The sequence below is a fragment of the Schistocerca piceifrons genome, chromosome 8, assembly GCF_021461385.2.
Source record: "Schistocerca piceifrons isolate TAMUIC-IGC-003096 chromosome 8, iqSchPice1.1, whole genome shotgun sequence".
NCBI classification, from domain to species: domain Eukaryota; kingdom Metazoa; phylum Arthropoda; class Insecta; order Orthoptera; family Acrididae; genus Schistocerca; species Schistocerca piceifrons.
In genome coordinates this window covers 6,889,112-6,901,578 of record NC_060145.1, presented here as the reverse complement: position 1 = coordinate 6,901,578, position 12,467 = coordinate 6,889,112, and the positions used below count along the sequence as shown (strand labels likewise).

General features: G+C 48.0%; 1 protein-coding gene across 1 annotated transcript in view; it reads left to right on the top strand.

The window, feature by feature from the left end:
* The window catches only part of LOC124712060 (organic cation transporter protein-like), a 484,670-nt gene that overhangs the window by 367,956 nt on the left and 104,247 nt on the right, over positions 1 to 12,467 (top strand). The window lies entirely within an intron of this gene.

Genomic DNA, 12,467 nt, shown 5'->3' with positions numbered 1-12,467 from the left:
ACTCGAATTACTGCAATACAGCGAGCGCCAATACTGCCAGTTAAATAAAAGATTCTAACTACTGATGTCACTAACTACTGATAAGCATAGTTAGCAAATGAAAGATTTTGATAGAGAATAAACAATGTATTCACCTTAATACTGTTCAAAAGTCATAATATATAGCAGTTCACGGCATCCAGTCTTACAAATTTACTGTCTCTGATGGACACACGTCCAGATCATCCGCTCTCAAAACTCCGCCATCTCACTCCCCACATCCACCACTGCTGGCGGCTCACCTCCAACTGCGCAACGCTACGCGCTGTTAACAGCCAACTGCCCAACTCTACAATAGCATATACTCCAACAATGCAAACCAACCACAGCCGTCACACAGAACAGTCAGTGATTTTCATAGAGAGCGCTACGTGGCGTTACCAACATAAAAACGTAAACAGCCTACTTATAGTGTCCCCAGTGAGTGCATTGCGACTTGCTACACAGTTGGTGTGTGACAGTCCAAGCAGTAGGTGGTGTATGGAGAGTGTAGGAAGAGTGTTCGTTATCGTACGGTGTATGCGACAAGATATCGCAATACACGCCAACCATTTCGGCAGTTATTTACCAAGCTTTTCGGCCAGTCAGGTGTAACTGGTAGTTTAACACACAGACAGCGTAAGAGAAGGAAACAAGTGACGACAGAAGAGAAAATCAATGTCCTTGGTGCTCTTGCAGTTGATCAGCACGTTAGCTGAGGCGCAGCCGCAGAGGAACCAGCACGGGTCAGGCAAGCGCCCTACACACTCTCCATCGACACAGGTTCCACCCCTACCACATCTCTCTCCATCAGGAGTCGCATGAGAACAGTTACGAGAATCGTTTTGACTTCTGTACATGGGCATTAAGACAGGATACGCTAGATGTACCACGTATCTTGTTTAGCGATGAAGCCACACGCGTTTGCTAATCATGGCCAGGTAAACCGCCGAAAAATGCATTATTGCATTGCTGACAATCCCCGTTGGCTTCGTCATGTGGAACGTCAGCGTACATGGAGTGTATGGGATAGTTAACCATCAACTCGTGGGCCCGTTTTTCATAGATGGAACATTAAACGCGCACAAGTGTCGCAGCCACCTAACAGACCATTTTCTACAGATACTCTCCTTTGAAGGCTGGGAGGAACGTGTGGTGCCGTCTGATGGCTGTCCAGCCCAACTACACGATGTACACGGCATGTCTTCACCAGTTGTTTCCAAATAGCTAGACCGGACGCAGCGGACCTGTACCTTGGCCGGCCTTTTGCCCGGATTTGACGGCTGTAGACATTTTTCTGTGGGGAAAGCTGAAAGACGCTGCCTGCAAAGACGTACCAACTGTACCCGATCATATGCAATGACATACTTCTGCCGCGCGGGATTAGCCGAGCGGTCTCAGGCGCTCCAGTCATGGACTGTGCGGCAGGTCCCGGCGGAGGTTCGAGTCCTCCCTCGGGCATGGCTGTGTGTGTGTTTGTCCTTAGGATAATTTAGGTTAGGTAGTGTGTAAGCTTAGGGACTGATGACCTTAGCAGTTAAGTCCCATAAGATTTCACACACATTTGAACATTTTTTGACATACTGCTGTAGCCTGCTCGGACATTTCCGCTGAAATGCTAGGACGCGTGCAGCAGTCGTTTACTACCTGAGAGGAAGCTTGCATTGCCGCTGCCGGTGGCCATTTTGATCGCAGCCTGTGACGGTCAGTTGTCTCGTTACTGGTCAGAACGCCAGACTGCACATAACTAGTGTGTGCAGCTGTATCGTCCTTTAATGTGTGCACCACAGGTATTGTAGAAGGGTCGGCGTGGAAACTTTTAAAAATACGGTATCTCTAAAAACGACCCATACTAGAATGCTGCAACAAGCATAGCTGACATTCTTATTTACCCTACTTTTAGTTCGTTAATATCAATAGGCAGTGTTCCATTACAAAAGTGTATATTTAGACAAAAATACTTTGTAAGTGTTACTACAATCTGTTGATGGGCTAACAATACGAGCCCCTGATTCTATTCTATCAAAACTGCACGTCAATAGTAGTTTCCATTGCCGCAATAATTTTTGTGCGAGTTTCAGGTGATTGACCCTGTACGAAGGGCTTGGAGAGCGTCAGATAGTGAGAGATTACTGTGAAGGAAACGGAAATTCCGCGTACCCGTGTAAGACTGCGTTATCAGCACCTGACTGTTTCCAAGGGGCTGCATTGTGGGTCTGCGTTCTGGACGGATGGTAGAATCGTGCAGTATCTAGATCCGCGAGACCTGAGTTTCTCCCGACACACACATTGTTCAAATAACTTACGGGACTGCAGCTGGGTGATGTTGTCGACACCCTCCGATATTTCGACAGGAGCAGGAAGCTGCTGAAATTAAATTAGCTGGTAACCTTATAAACAGAGACGGTGGTTTTTGTTTAAATTCTACATGGCATCCCGGGCTCTCCTTCGCCAAAACATAGAGGGATAGAATTAATGCTACCACAGCCACTGATTATTAATTTCAGTGTTGACAATTTATGAAGTCGATATTTTTTTGGTTTGTGTTGGCGCTAGCGTTTAGAGTGTCTGACCGAGTTTTATCTTCCCGGACTTTCTCTAAAAACCGAGATTTTAAATTCCTTTGCACAGCGTTTACTTTCTGCAGTCAGGCCTTGATGGTGGCAGGGTGTGCTCCTGTCGAAATATGGGCGGTTGTCGACGACGTCACACAGCTGCGTTCCCGTTATTTGAACAGTATGGAGATTGTTGCGAGGTCCGGTCAACCGCGTCTGCACATTACAAGGGAGGCGCACTGTAACGTCTGCGCCTGTTGTTTGAGAACAAGTAATGGTCTTCCTGTAACGTTCTGTGTCATACCGACTCTTTCATCTGAGACTAGCAGCGGTCGAACTAGGGAATTACCGTCCCATGCGTTGGCTGCCGTTATCAAAACAACACAAACGACTAAGTTTGAAGCGGTGTCGTGAGAAGGCAGCGTGGATTGTTGATAAATGGCGTCGCATTGTTTAGCGGTGAATCACGGTTCTACATTTCCCTTGTGAACATCGTCGGCGAATGTGTCAGCGGCCTGGACAGAGGTTCCATTTCTCCAGTGTTCCGGAGACGCAGCGTGCTGTTACTGCTGGCGTCACGGTATGGGGAGCTATTGGGTGTGGCTTCCAGTCACGACTTGGTAGTGGTTGAAGGAACTCTTGTCGCACAACAGTCAGTCACGGACATCCTGCGCGTGCGACACTTTCGTGGCGCCATTTCCCAACAAGACATTGCTTGTCTACACATGCTACCTCCCTCTGTGAACAATATCTGATGCTGTGTGGCTATCTCGGACGTAAACTTCATCCCAGCGCCAGAACCTGAGGTATCGAGGATCAGTTGCAACCTCTCGTGCGGCAGCTTGCCTGACAACTGTTGCAACAGCTTTGTCAGCCTTCCCAACTGAATCAACGCTTACATCCAGGCCAGAGGTGGTGTAACGTCATAGTGATAAGTGGATTCATACTGCCAGATTATCTGTAAATTGACTGGATTTTGTAATCACTGAAATAACAGTACACACTCGTGAAGCACCTGCACGGTGGTAGCCTCCTGACCACGCAGGGATCGCACCGTTGGTGTGCGCACTGCCCGCTCCCCACGTGTGCCACGGAGTGTGTGGCCGTCCTGACTGTGGCACGTGAACTCCTGGAAACAGACTGCTGGCCACGTAGCCATCGCTATGGCTAGGTGGCGCCCACGAGGAGAGCGACCGTTTGGATTGGGTAGTACCATGGCAGATAGTTCGCACATGAAGCGACTTGAACTTTCTCCTGCTTGTGGTCACAAGGCTCCAGTCTCTTTGCGTGGAAAGGCCGCGGATGATTCAACGAAGTGTGATTCCAATGCGTTCCCTTCCTTGATCGCGCCGTGGGAGGAATAAAGGACTAGACGACAAGGAGCAAAATCCCCCCCCCCCCCCAATAACTGGTCCGTACCACGACCAAAGGGGACACCTTATTGGCCACAATGCCTTCAATTTTTGTCGAACACATTGAGGACACACAGTCATCTCTAAGACGAAGACCATTTCCATGCTGATTAAAACGTCGTCTCCTGCCCGGTGACAGGCGCTGCTCTCTCGTGAAAAGTTGGGTGACAATCCCGTGACTGTCACTGCCTACAAGAGTCCAGGGTGTCACCTTTTACAGTGATATTATTTTGCAATCTGATGATAAAGTGTGCATCAATTTAGAGCGATGGGGTGTGACTTCATCCGTCGCATCCATAGAGGACCAAGGCAAAACACAGCTCCTAACGGGGTCTTCATCTTGGCTTTCGAGGATGATGAATTTCCTGAGATGGTGAAGGTGATGGTCTACCAGTGTGACGTTAAACCCCATGTTCCTCCTCTTCTGAGATACTTTAGGTATATGAAGTTTGGACATACGTCTTCTCGTTGCACCACTACCCCTGCCTTCATTATTGTGGATGTCCACTGCGTGCGAACGTTCCATGTACCCTGTCCGCAGCTCGTGGTCTCGCGGTCACGTTCTCGCTTCCCGAGCACGGGGTCCCGAGTTAGATTCCTGGTGGGGTCAGGGATTTTCATCTGCCTCGCGATGACTGGGTGTTCGTGTCGTCATCATCATTTCATCATCATTCCTGAAAGTGGCGACATTGGACTGAGCACAGTTTGGGAATTTGTACTGGTGCTGATGACCGAGCAGTTCAGCGCTCTACAAACCAGTCATCATCATCATCATCCACATACCCTCCCCCCATCTGTGTAAACTTCTGTGAGTTCCACTCTCCCTGCTCACCAGATTGCTCCATTTTTAATCGTGAGTAGACAATCCAGGAGTATCAGACACTGGAAAATCTCGCACATGAAAAAATTATGGATGTCTTCATCGCACACAAATGTAATAATCTTACGCTATGGTGTCTCCTCCTGTGTCGACGGTGCTTTCCCCTGTTTCACCTCTTACAGTGACCCTTCAGAGCCGCCTGCTAATACGTGCCACTCCCCCCACCCCAGGTGATTGGGCGCCCTTCTGGAACTTCCACTGCACCTACTTTGGGAGCATTGGCTCCTCACCTGTTGGGGACAACAGCTCCCATTACCCAGCTGGAGGTGCCTCATCCTTCTCCAGTTTCTCTAGCTAGGAAGAGGTGCATCGTAACTTATCCTTGCACAATTACTGCTGGTCCACAACCAGGCGCCAGCCGGTGGCAGAAGGAACCACAGGCTGCTGGCTGTCAGACTTCACGTTATTCCTCTCTCTATGAAACAGTTCGGGGAAACCTTCTCAGTCCTCATTTTCAGAGGAGGAGCAGGACAGGAAGTACTCCTCTAAGACGAAGAAAACCAGTGGTCTCCACGCGACCGGACTCCGTGCCCTTTATTGGCAGTCTGTCTGATCCTCCAGTGGAATCCTTTTCCCCCTCCAAAGTGTTTGGGAGTAAGGAAATTGTTTTCAGTCAGGAACTATCGGATTCCACGCTCAGTATGCCGCTATCCAGCAATCTCTCCGTTCGGTAGAACACATTTGTCTGACCAGGGCACGGAGAGAAGCAACCGATGCAGTGTTCCTGCACCTCGAGAAAGCATTTGACTCAGTCTGGCATGATGGCCTAATTTACAACCTAGATGAAATAGTGTGCGCAGAACACACAGTCTGGATCACTGACTCCTTCCTCATGCGACGACAGTTCTTCGTAAGAAACGGAGCAGGTCCAACCAGACAGGGCATATTGCAACAGGTGTCCTGCAAGGCTGTGTTTTAGGTCCTGTCCTTTATGCTATCTACACGAATGACATTCCTAAGCAGATTGGCGAAGAGATTGTTCTCTATGCAATGACACCATCATTTAAAAAAGTAGTCGCAGCTTCCTCCAAATAAATCACGAACTTCAGATTATGGAGCGATGTACTCCATGGAAGGTCAGGGTCAACCCACCAAAATAAAGCTCCCTCATCGTCAACTCACAGTTGACGGCAGGGAGTTTATTTGTAGAAACTCTTTCACATACGTGGGCCTTGAGATCGATCGACGCCTAACGTGGAACAAACATCTCAGCACTGCAGAAAACAGAGGCTGCGCTCTTTTCTGTGGGTTGTATGCCACCCTCAAAGGTTACGGACTAACCATTCAGTGGAAACTCCTCCTTGTGCCAGCTCATGCTTTCGGTCTGGGGAGTGTGGTCTATGGCGTCAGGCACAACACTAACAAGACTGCAGCTTCTCCAATACAAAGATTTCCGTGTCATCTCAGACACTAGCAGATACGTCCCCAACACACGTACAAGAGAGCTCTTAGGCCAACCCACCATCTACACACTTATTCAGGATAAATCCACAAAATTTTACGAAGCCACATAAACTTCGCCTCACACTCTCATTCAAAATTTAGAGCAAGAACCAACAGAAGCTTCTCACAGATGCCCAGAATTACCCTTTACGAGCCACTTTAGGGACCAATAAGATACACAAAACATTTCCACGAAATCCCGCAGCGCGTTGTGAAGTCAGACGGGCACAGCCCGAGCGCATCCGTAGCCTTCGGCGTGGCAGCTGTACAAACAGCTGAGCACAGCGCCGTCGCCGTCGTTCCACTCTTCCAGTCTTCCCAGTGAACCCATATATAGGATGCAAAGTGCCCAGTTATTCATTAGTATACTTATCTACACTGGTGTGTTTCACTCGTTAATGTTCAACAGACATTGGCGTAAAACCAAATCCGGTACAGAACCGAACAGTACTGAGTGCTAGCTTTAGTAGAAACTGCTCATTCATGCTGTCAACAGCAAGTTTCGTGAGTCACTGGAAAAAGTTGAACAAAACAGACACACAGAGCATACCGTTGATCGTTCAAATGGTTCAAATGGCTCTGAGCACTATGGGACTCAACTGCTGAGGTCATTAGTCCCCTAGAACTTAGAACTACTTAAACCTAACTAACCTCAGGACCTCACTCACATCCATGCCCGAGGCAGGATTCGAACCTGCGACCGTAGCGGTCGCTCGGCTCCAGACTGTAGCGCCTAGAACCGCACGGCCACTCCGGCCGGCATACATACCGTTGATACTTGCTCTGTTGTGTAGATGCTCTGTGCAGCACAGATCCAGAAATACACTTTCCGATCAAACCTAACTAGAGATCTATGTTACCTGGAATTGACCACTAGACGCCACGAGATGCGAACTAGCTGTTACGAAAGGAGGGAGTGTTGTGCTGTCAGTGGACAAGCAGTAACGGCAGGTCAGTTCAGTGGCTCCGAACGTAGTCTAGTCACTGGATGTCACCAGGCCTGTTAAACTAGCCCGAGTCGCCTCTTGGTGTCGCGACTGTGAAGTGGGAACGCGAAGCAAAATCACAGTTAAAGCTAGACCACACAAAAAGAAGCCTGAAATCAGCTGAAGGGATGACTCCTGTGTTCCAAAGTGCGACCAGCAGCCCACCTAGCACAATGTCTCTGCGCAGGAAGTTAACGAGAGTGGGGTACGGTAGCCGGCTGCGGTGGTCGTGCGGTTCTAGGCGCTGCAGTCCGGAACCGCAGGACTGCTACGGTCGCAGGTTCGAATCCTGCCTCGGGCATGGATGTGTGTGATGTCCTTAGGTTAGTTAGGTTTAAGTAGATCTAAGTTCTAGGGGACTGATGACCTAAGATGTTAAGTCCCATAGTGCTCAGAGGCATTTTTTTGGGGTACGGTGGTGGAGCGCCTACTCGTGCTCTACGTATCTCTGCAGCCAGTGGTGAGCGGCGCCTGAGGTGGTGTGCAGAACTCTGACACTGTACAGTGGTCGACTGGAAATGAGTGATGTGGGGAGACGATTCGCGCTGTACCCTGTGGCAGTCCGATGGAAGGCTGTAGCTTTGGCGAATGCCTCGACAACGTTACCTGCCGTCATGTGTAGTGCAAGAGTCAAGTACAGAGGAGGAGGAGGAGGAGGAGGAGGTGGTGGTGGTGTCACGATGTGGGAGGTGTATTTCATGGTTAGGGAGTGGTCCCTTATTGGCATTAGCACTTAAGGAAATCCTAAATGCGGAGTATTATAAACATATTTTACCGGATTTTGTGCGGTAGAAGAACAGTTCGGAGGTCGTTTCTATATGTCAGCATGACGATGAGTCCTGTGACAAAGCACCAGCTGTGAGGCCATGGTGTGCGCAGACTGACGTTCTTAAACAAACCTGTCCGGACTCCCAGTCCGAACCCACCTCTCGGATGAGTCAGAAACGTCGATTCCGCTCTAGGCCCCAAAGTGGATCATCGTTAGGTTCTCTGTATCGGCTCTTGGGGAAGAGTGGGCTCTCATTCCTCCACAGACATTTAGACACCTCACTGAAAGTGGCAGCAGAGTACAAGCAGTCATAAAGCCGAAGAGTGGACACATCCAGTATTGTCCAATAACAGGTGTCTAGATACTTTTGAGCAGATAGTGTAAACGTAGGCAAGAAATCATACTAAATTCAGTTATTCTGTAACGAGGCACCGGAGACCACGGGTTTTTATAGCAAAATAGAAAATTTCCCTGAAGAACTTCATGAATTGTACCGCTAGAGTTCCCATTCCGTTTGTATACGCCACTTCTCGGCCTACACCCTGAGTCACTCGGTAGGCCTACTTCCAATACTGCTGTCATCGTCTCTCCCTTTCCTTATTACAATCGCGAATGGAACGAACGAAGAAAGGCTGCCGATAGGCCTTCACATTACCTGGAAACTCTGAGTTCCCCCTGACGTCTCTTCCCGAGATACTACAAAAATATACCGACAATCTTCGAGGGTTTGTAAAGGGCGTCTCGGGGATCAATTTTAGGATGCGAAGCCATGTCCAAAACGATATCCAACGACACTACAAAGCGTCTGATTCACAGGACCAACCTTGCTTTTACCCTAGGCCACCCTATTCGGCAGCAAAAGTTTACCTTGAATGATGACGCCGTGCGTACCAGTCTCCGCAATGCTGCGGCAGTCTCCAGTGCATCAGACATCGCTTACCTTCCTGAATCCCGTCAGGGCCATCGCGCCAGCGTACAAACTAGTGTTTCCTGCCTAAGGGATTGCCTCGCAGTGGGTGGTTGCCCCCATAAATTGAACACACCGCACCTCCTTTGCATGACGTGGCTCGTGTCCTCAGCTGGCCTTTGAAGACACCTTCTCCTACCCGTCGAAGTCTGTCGGTGTGTTTTCGTTACGCCATGTATCTAGGAGGAAGCAGAATGTTCGCTGACCCGTTTTGGAACGTCAGCTCTCGGGATTTGAGCAATAGATCTCCGCGTGCTGTATAACGCCTCACTTACAGCGTCTGACAATGCAATTTGACAGGTGTCTGTAGCGTTACTCGCGATTACTGAACAAACACTTGACGAAACAGGACGTTTTAATCCAACCTGATAAGTAAAGAAAAGTCGTAAGACGAAATGCGTAAACAGTCACTGTTTATTTAACAAGCTTTTCAATCTGAGTGTTTCAGTTCGCGATAACAGCACACGTCACTATTGTTGACATAAGTCCGCAGATGCCTGTCATCTCTACTGCTAGGCCCGCATCTCGTGGTCGTGCGGTAGCGTTCTCGCTTCCCACGCCCGGGTTCCCGGGTTCGATTCCCGGCGGGGTCAGGGATTTTCTCTGCCTCGTGGTGACTGGGTGTTGTGTGATGTCCTTAGGTTAGATAGGTTTAAGTAGTTCTAAGTTCTAGGGGACTGATGACCATAGATGTTAAGTCCCATAGTGCTCAGAGCCATTTGAACCATTTTTTGTTGACATAAAATTTCTGCTGTGGTTAATGTCATTCTGCTCTCTTTGTAAACGACCAAGAATTTCTTGAATCGTCGCAGATGATAATTTCAGCTTCTTACTAATGTCACGTGATGGTTAAGCACATGGGCCCCTTTTCATTAGAATACATCATTTAAAATCTCTAAAAATATCTTCACTCATTGTTTTCTCACCATGTTTCCCATACTTTTTTATCGGCTGCTCCATATCGGTTACTACTCCGCGTAGCGCCCCACTTACACTCTCCCTAATGCCCACCGGTATCGACCGACCGCCGTGTCATCATCTGCTTCAGTGTGGCTTCAAGAGGTTGTTGTTGTTGTGGTCTTCAGTGTAGAGACTGGTTTGATGCAGCTCTCCATGCTACTCTATCCTGTGCAAGCTTCTTCGTCTCCCAGTACCTACTGCAACCTACATCCTTCTGAATCTGCTTAGTGTATTCATCTCTTGGTCTCGCTCTACGATTTTTACCCTCCACGCTGCCCTCCAATGCTAAATTTGTGATCCCTTGATGCCTCAGAACATGTCCTACCAACCGATCCCTTCTTCTGGTCAAGTTGTGCCACAAACTTCTCTTCTCCCCAATCCTATTCAATACTTCCTCATTAGTTATGTGATCTACCCATCTAATCTTCAACATTCTTCTGTAGCACCACATTTCGAAAGTTTCTGTTCTCTTCTTGTCCAAACTATTTATCGTCCGTGTTTCATTTCCATACAAATACTTTCAGAAATTACTTCCTGACACTTAAATCTATACTCGATGTTAGCAAATTTCTCTTCTTCAGAAACTCTTTCCGTGCCATTGCCAGTCTACATTTTATATCCTCTCTACTTCGACCATCATCAGTTATTTTGCTCCCCAAATAGCAAAACTCCTTTACTACTTTAAGTGCCTCATTTCCTAATCTAATTCCCTCAGCATCACCCGACTTAATTCGACTACATTCCATTATCCTGGTTTTGCTTTTGTTGATGTTCATCTTATATTCTCCTTTCAAGACACTGTCCATTCCCTTCAACTGCTCTTCCAAGTCCTTTGCTGTCTCTGACAGAATTACAATGCCATCGGCGAACCTCAAAGTTTTTCTTTCTTCTCCATGGTATTTAATACCTACTCCGAATTTTCCTTTTGTTTCCTTTACTGCTTGCACAATATACAGACTGAATAACATCGGAGAGAGGCTACAACCCTGTCTCACACCCTTCCGAAACACTGCTTTCCTTTCATACCCCTCGACTCTTATAACTGCCATCTGGTTTCTGTACAAATTGTAAATAGCCTTTCGCTCCCTGTATTTTACCCCTGCCACCTTCAAGAGGTACAATTTCACAAATGATAACGTGAGAATGCAGATTTCACTACGCAATCAACTTAGTAGGCGTGTTTTTGGAACTCGATGAAGCTCACTACACTGCTTGGCGGCTTAACCTCGTAATAGCTCTACCGCTGGGGTTGTCTGTAGACGCCTTCCCATCTTCAACCTTAAGTTTTTGAGCAATTGGTTCTCCAGGTACAGAGTCAGAAAGCTCATTCACAGGTTCCGACCGGAAATGACGTCCCCCAGGAAAGCATCCTCAGTCAACGTATTTTCAGTCACAATAAATAGCACAACGCCCACAATAAGGATACTAGTATAGTGCTCCCCACGCTTTGATGACTTTTACTATCTTTTGCGCCCTGCAACAGTAACGCAATTGCAACTGGTACTAAAGAGGTAGGAATAAAGAACACGGCGCGCTGGTTTTAGGAGAGATTCAGTGTTTCCTTTGCGTGTCCTCTTAGTTTCCACACCCGAGGGGTCCGAGAGTAATTTCCACTTTGAAACGACTTCGCTCTTGAGATGCTGACAGCTCGACTCCCCCAGTATTATAAGACTTGCGAAATGTTCGGGTTTGTTAAGGGTCGCAATGTACGGAGCAGTAGGTCGTACACCTTTAAACAATTCTGACGCTTTCCGTGTTTCTAGAAAATGAATTCACAAACTGATGGTCAATAAGGAAACCGTCTTAGGATCTGTGAGAGTACAGATCTTGTCGCAGTTGATCTGGAGCAAATTGTAGCTTTTACCCACGGCTAAAGTCTCCTTCCACCATGGTTACAATCAACGTCTACAATTACACTAAACTTAACACTGCAAGAAAGACTGTACCCCAGATTACACTTTGGTGACAAAAGTCACGGGGTAACTCCTAATATCGCGTCGGACAGCCTTTTGCCCGACATAGTGCAGCAGCTCCACGTGGAATGGACTTATTAATACGTCGTTGCAGAACTATTGAGCCCTGCTGTCTCTTTAACCGTCCACAATTGGGAAAGTGTTGCCATTGCGGGGTTTTGTGCACGAACTGGTATCTCGATTGCGTCCCACAAAAATTGGATCGGATACACCTTGAGCGCTCTCTCTGATGCCGCCTCCGGAGCAACTGCAACAAACGTCTCCGTGCTGACAGTCAGTGGTGCTGGTCAGGTCGTCACGCTGTCTGTCCATTTCCTGTACTTAAATCTCTAATTTTGTTTTGTATTGTTTTTTGTAAGTTGAAACAGCTGCTGATGACTCACTGTCACTGCCATTCTGCCATTCTACGTGGCGGGACGCGGACGACAACACACCCGACACTCGAGGGTGTGTCCGGATGCGCACGACTACCTTGATGTAAATGTGGGATTGTGTGTGTGTGTG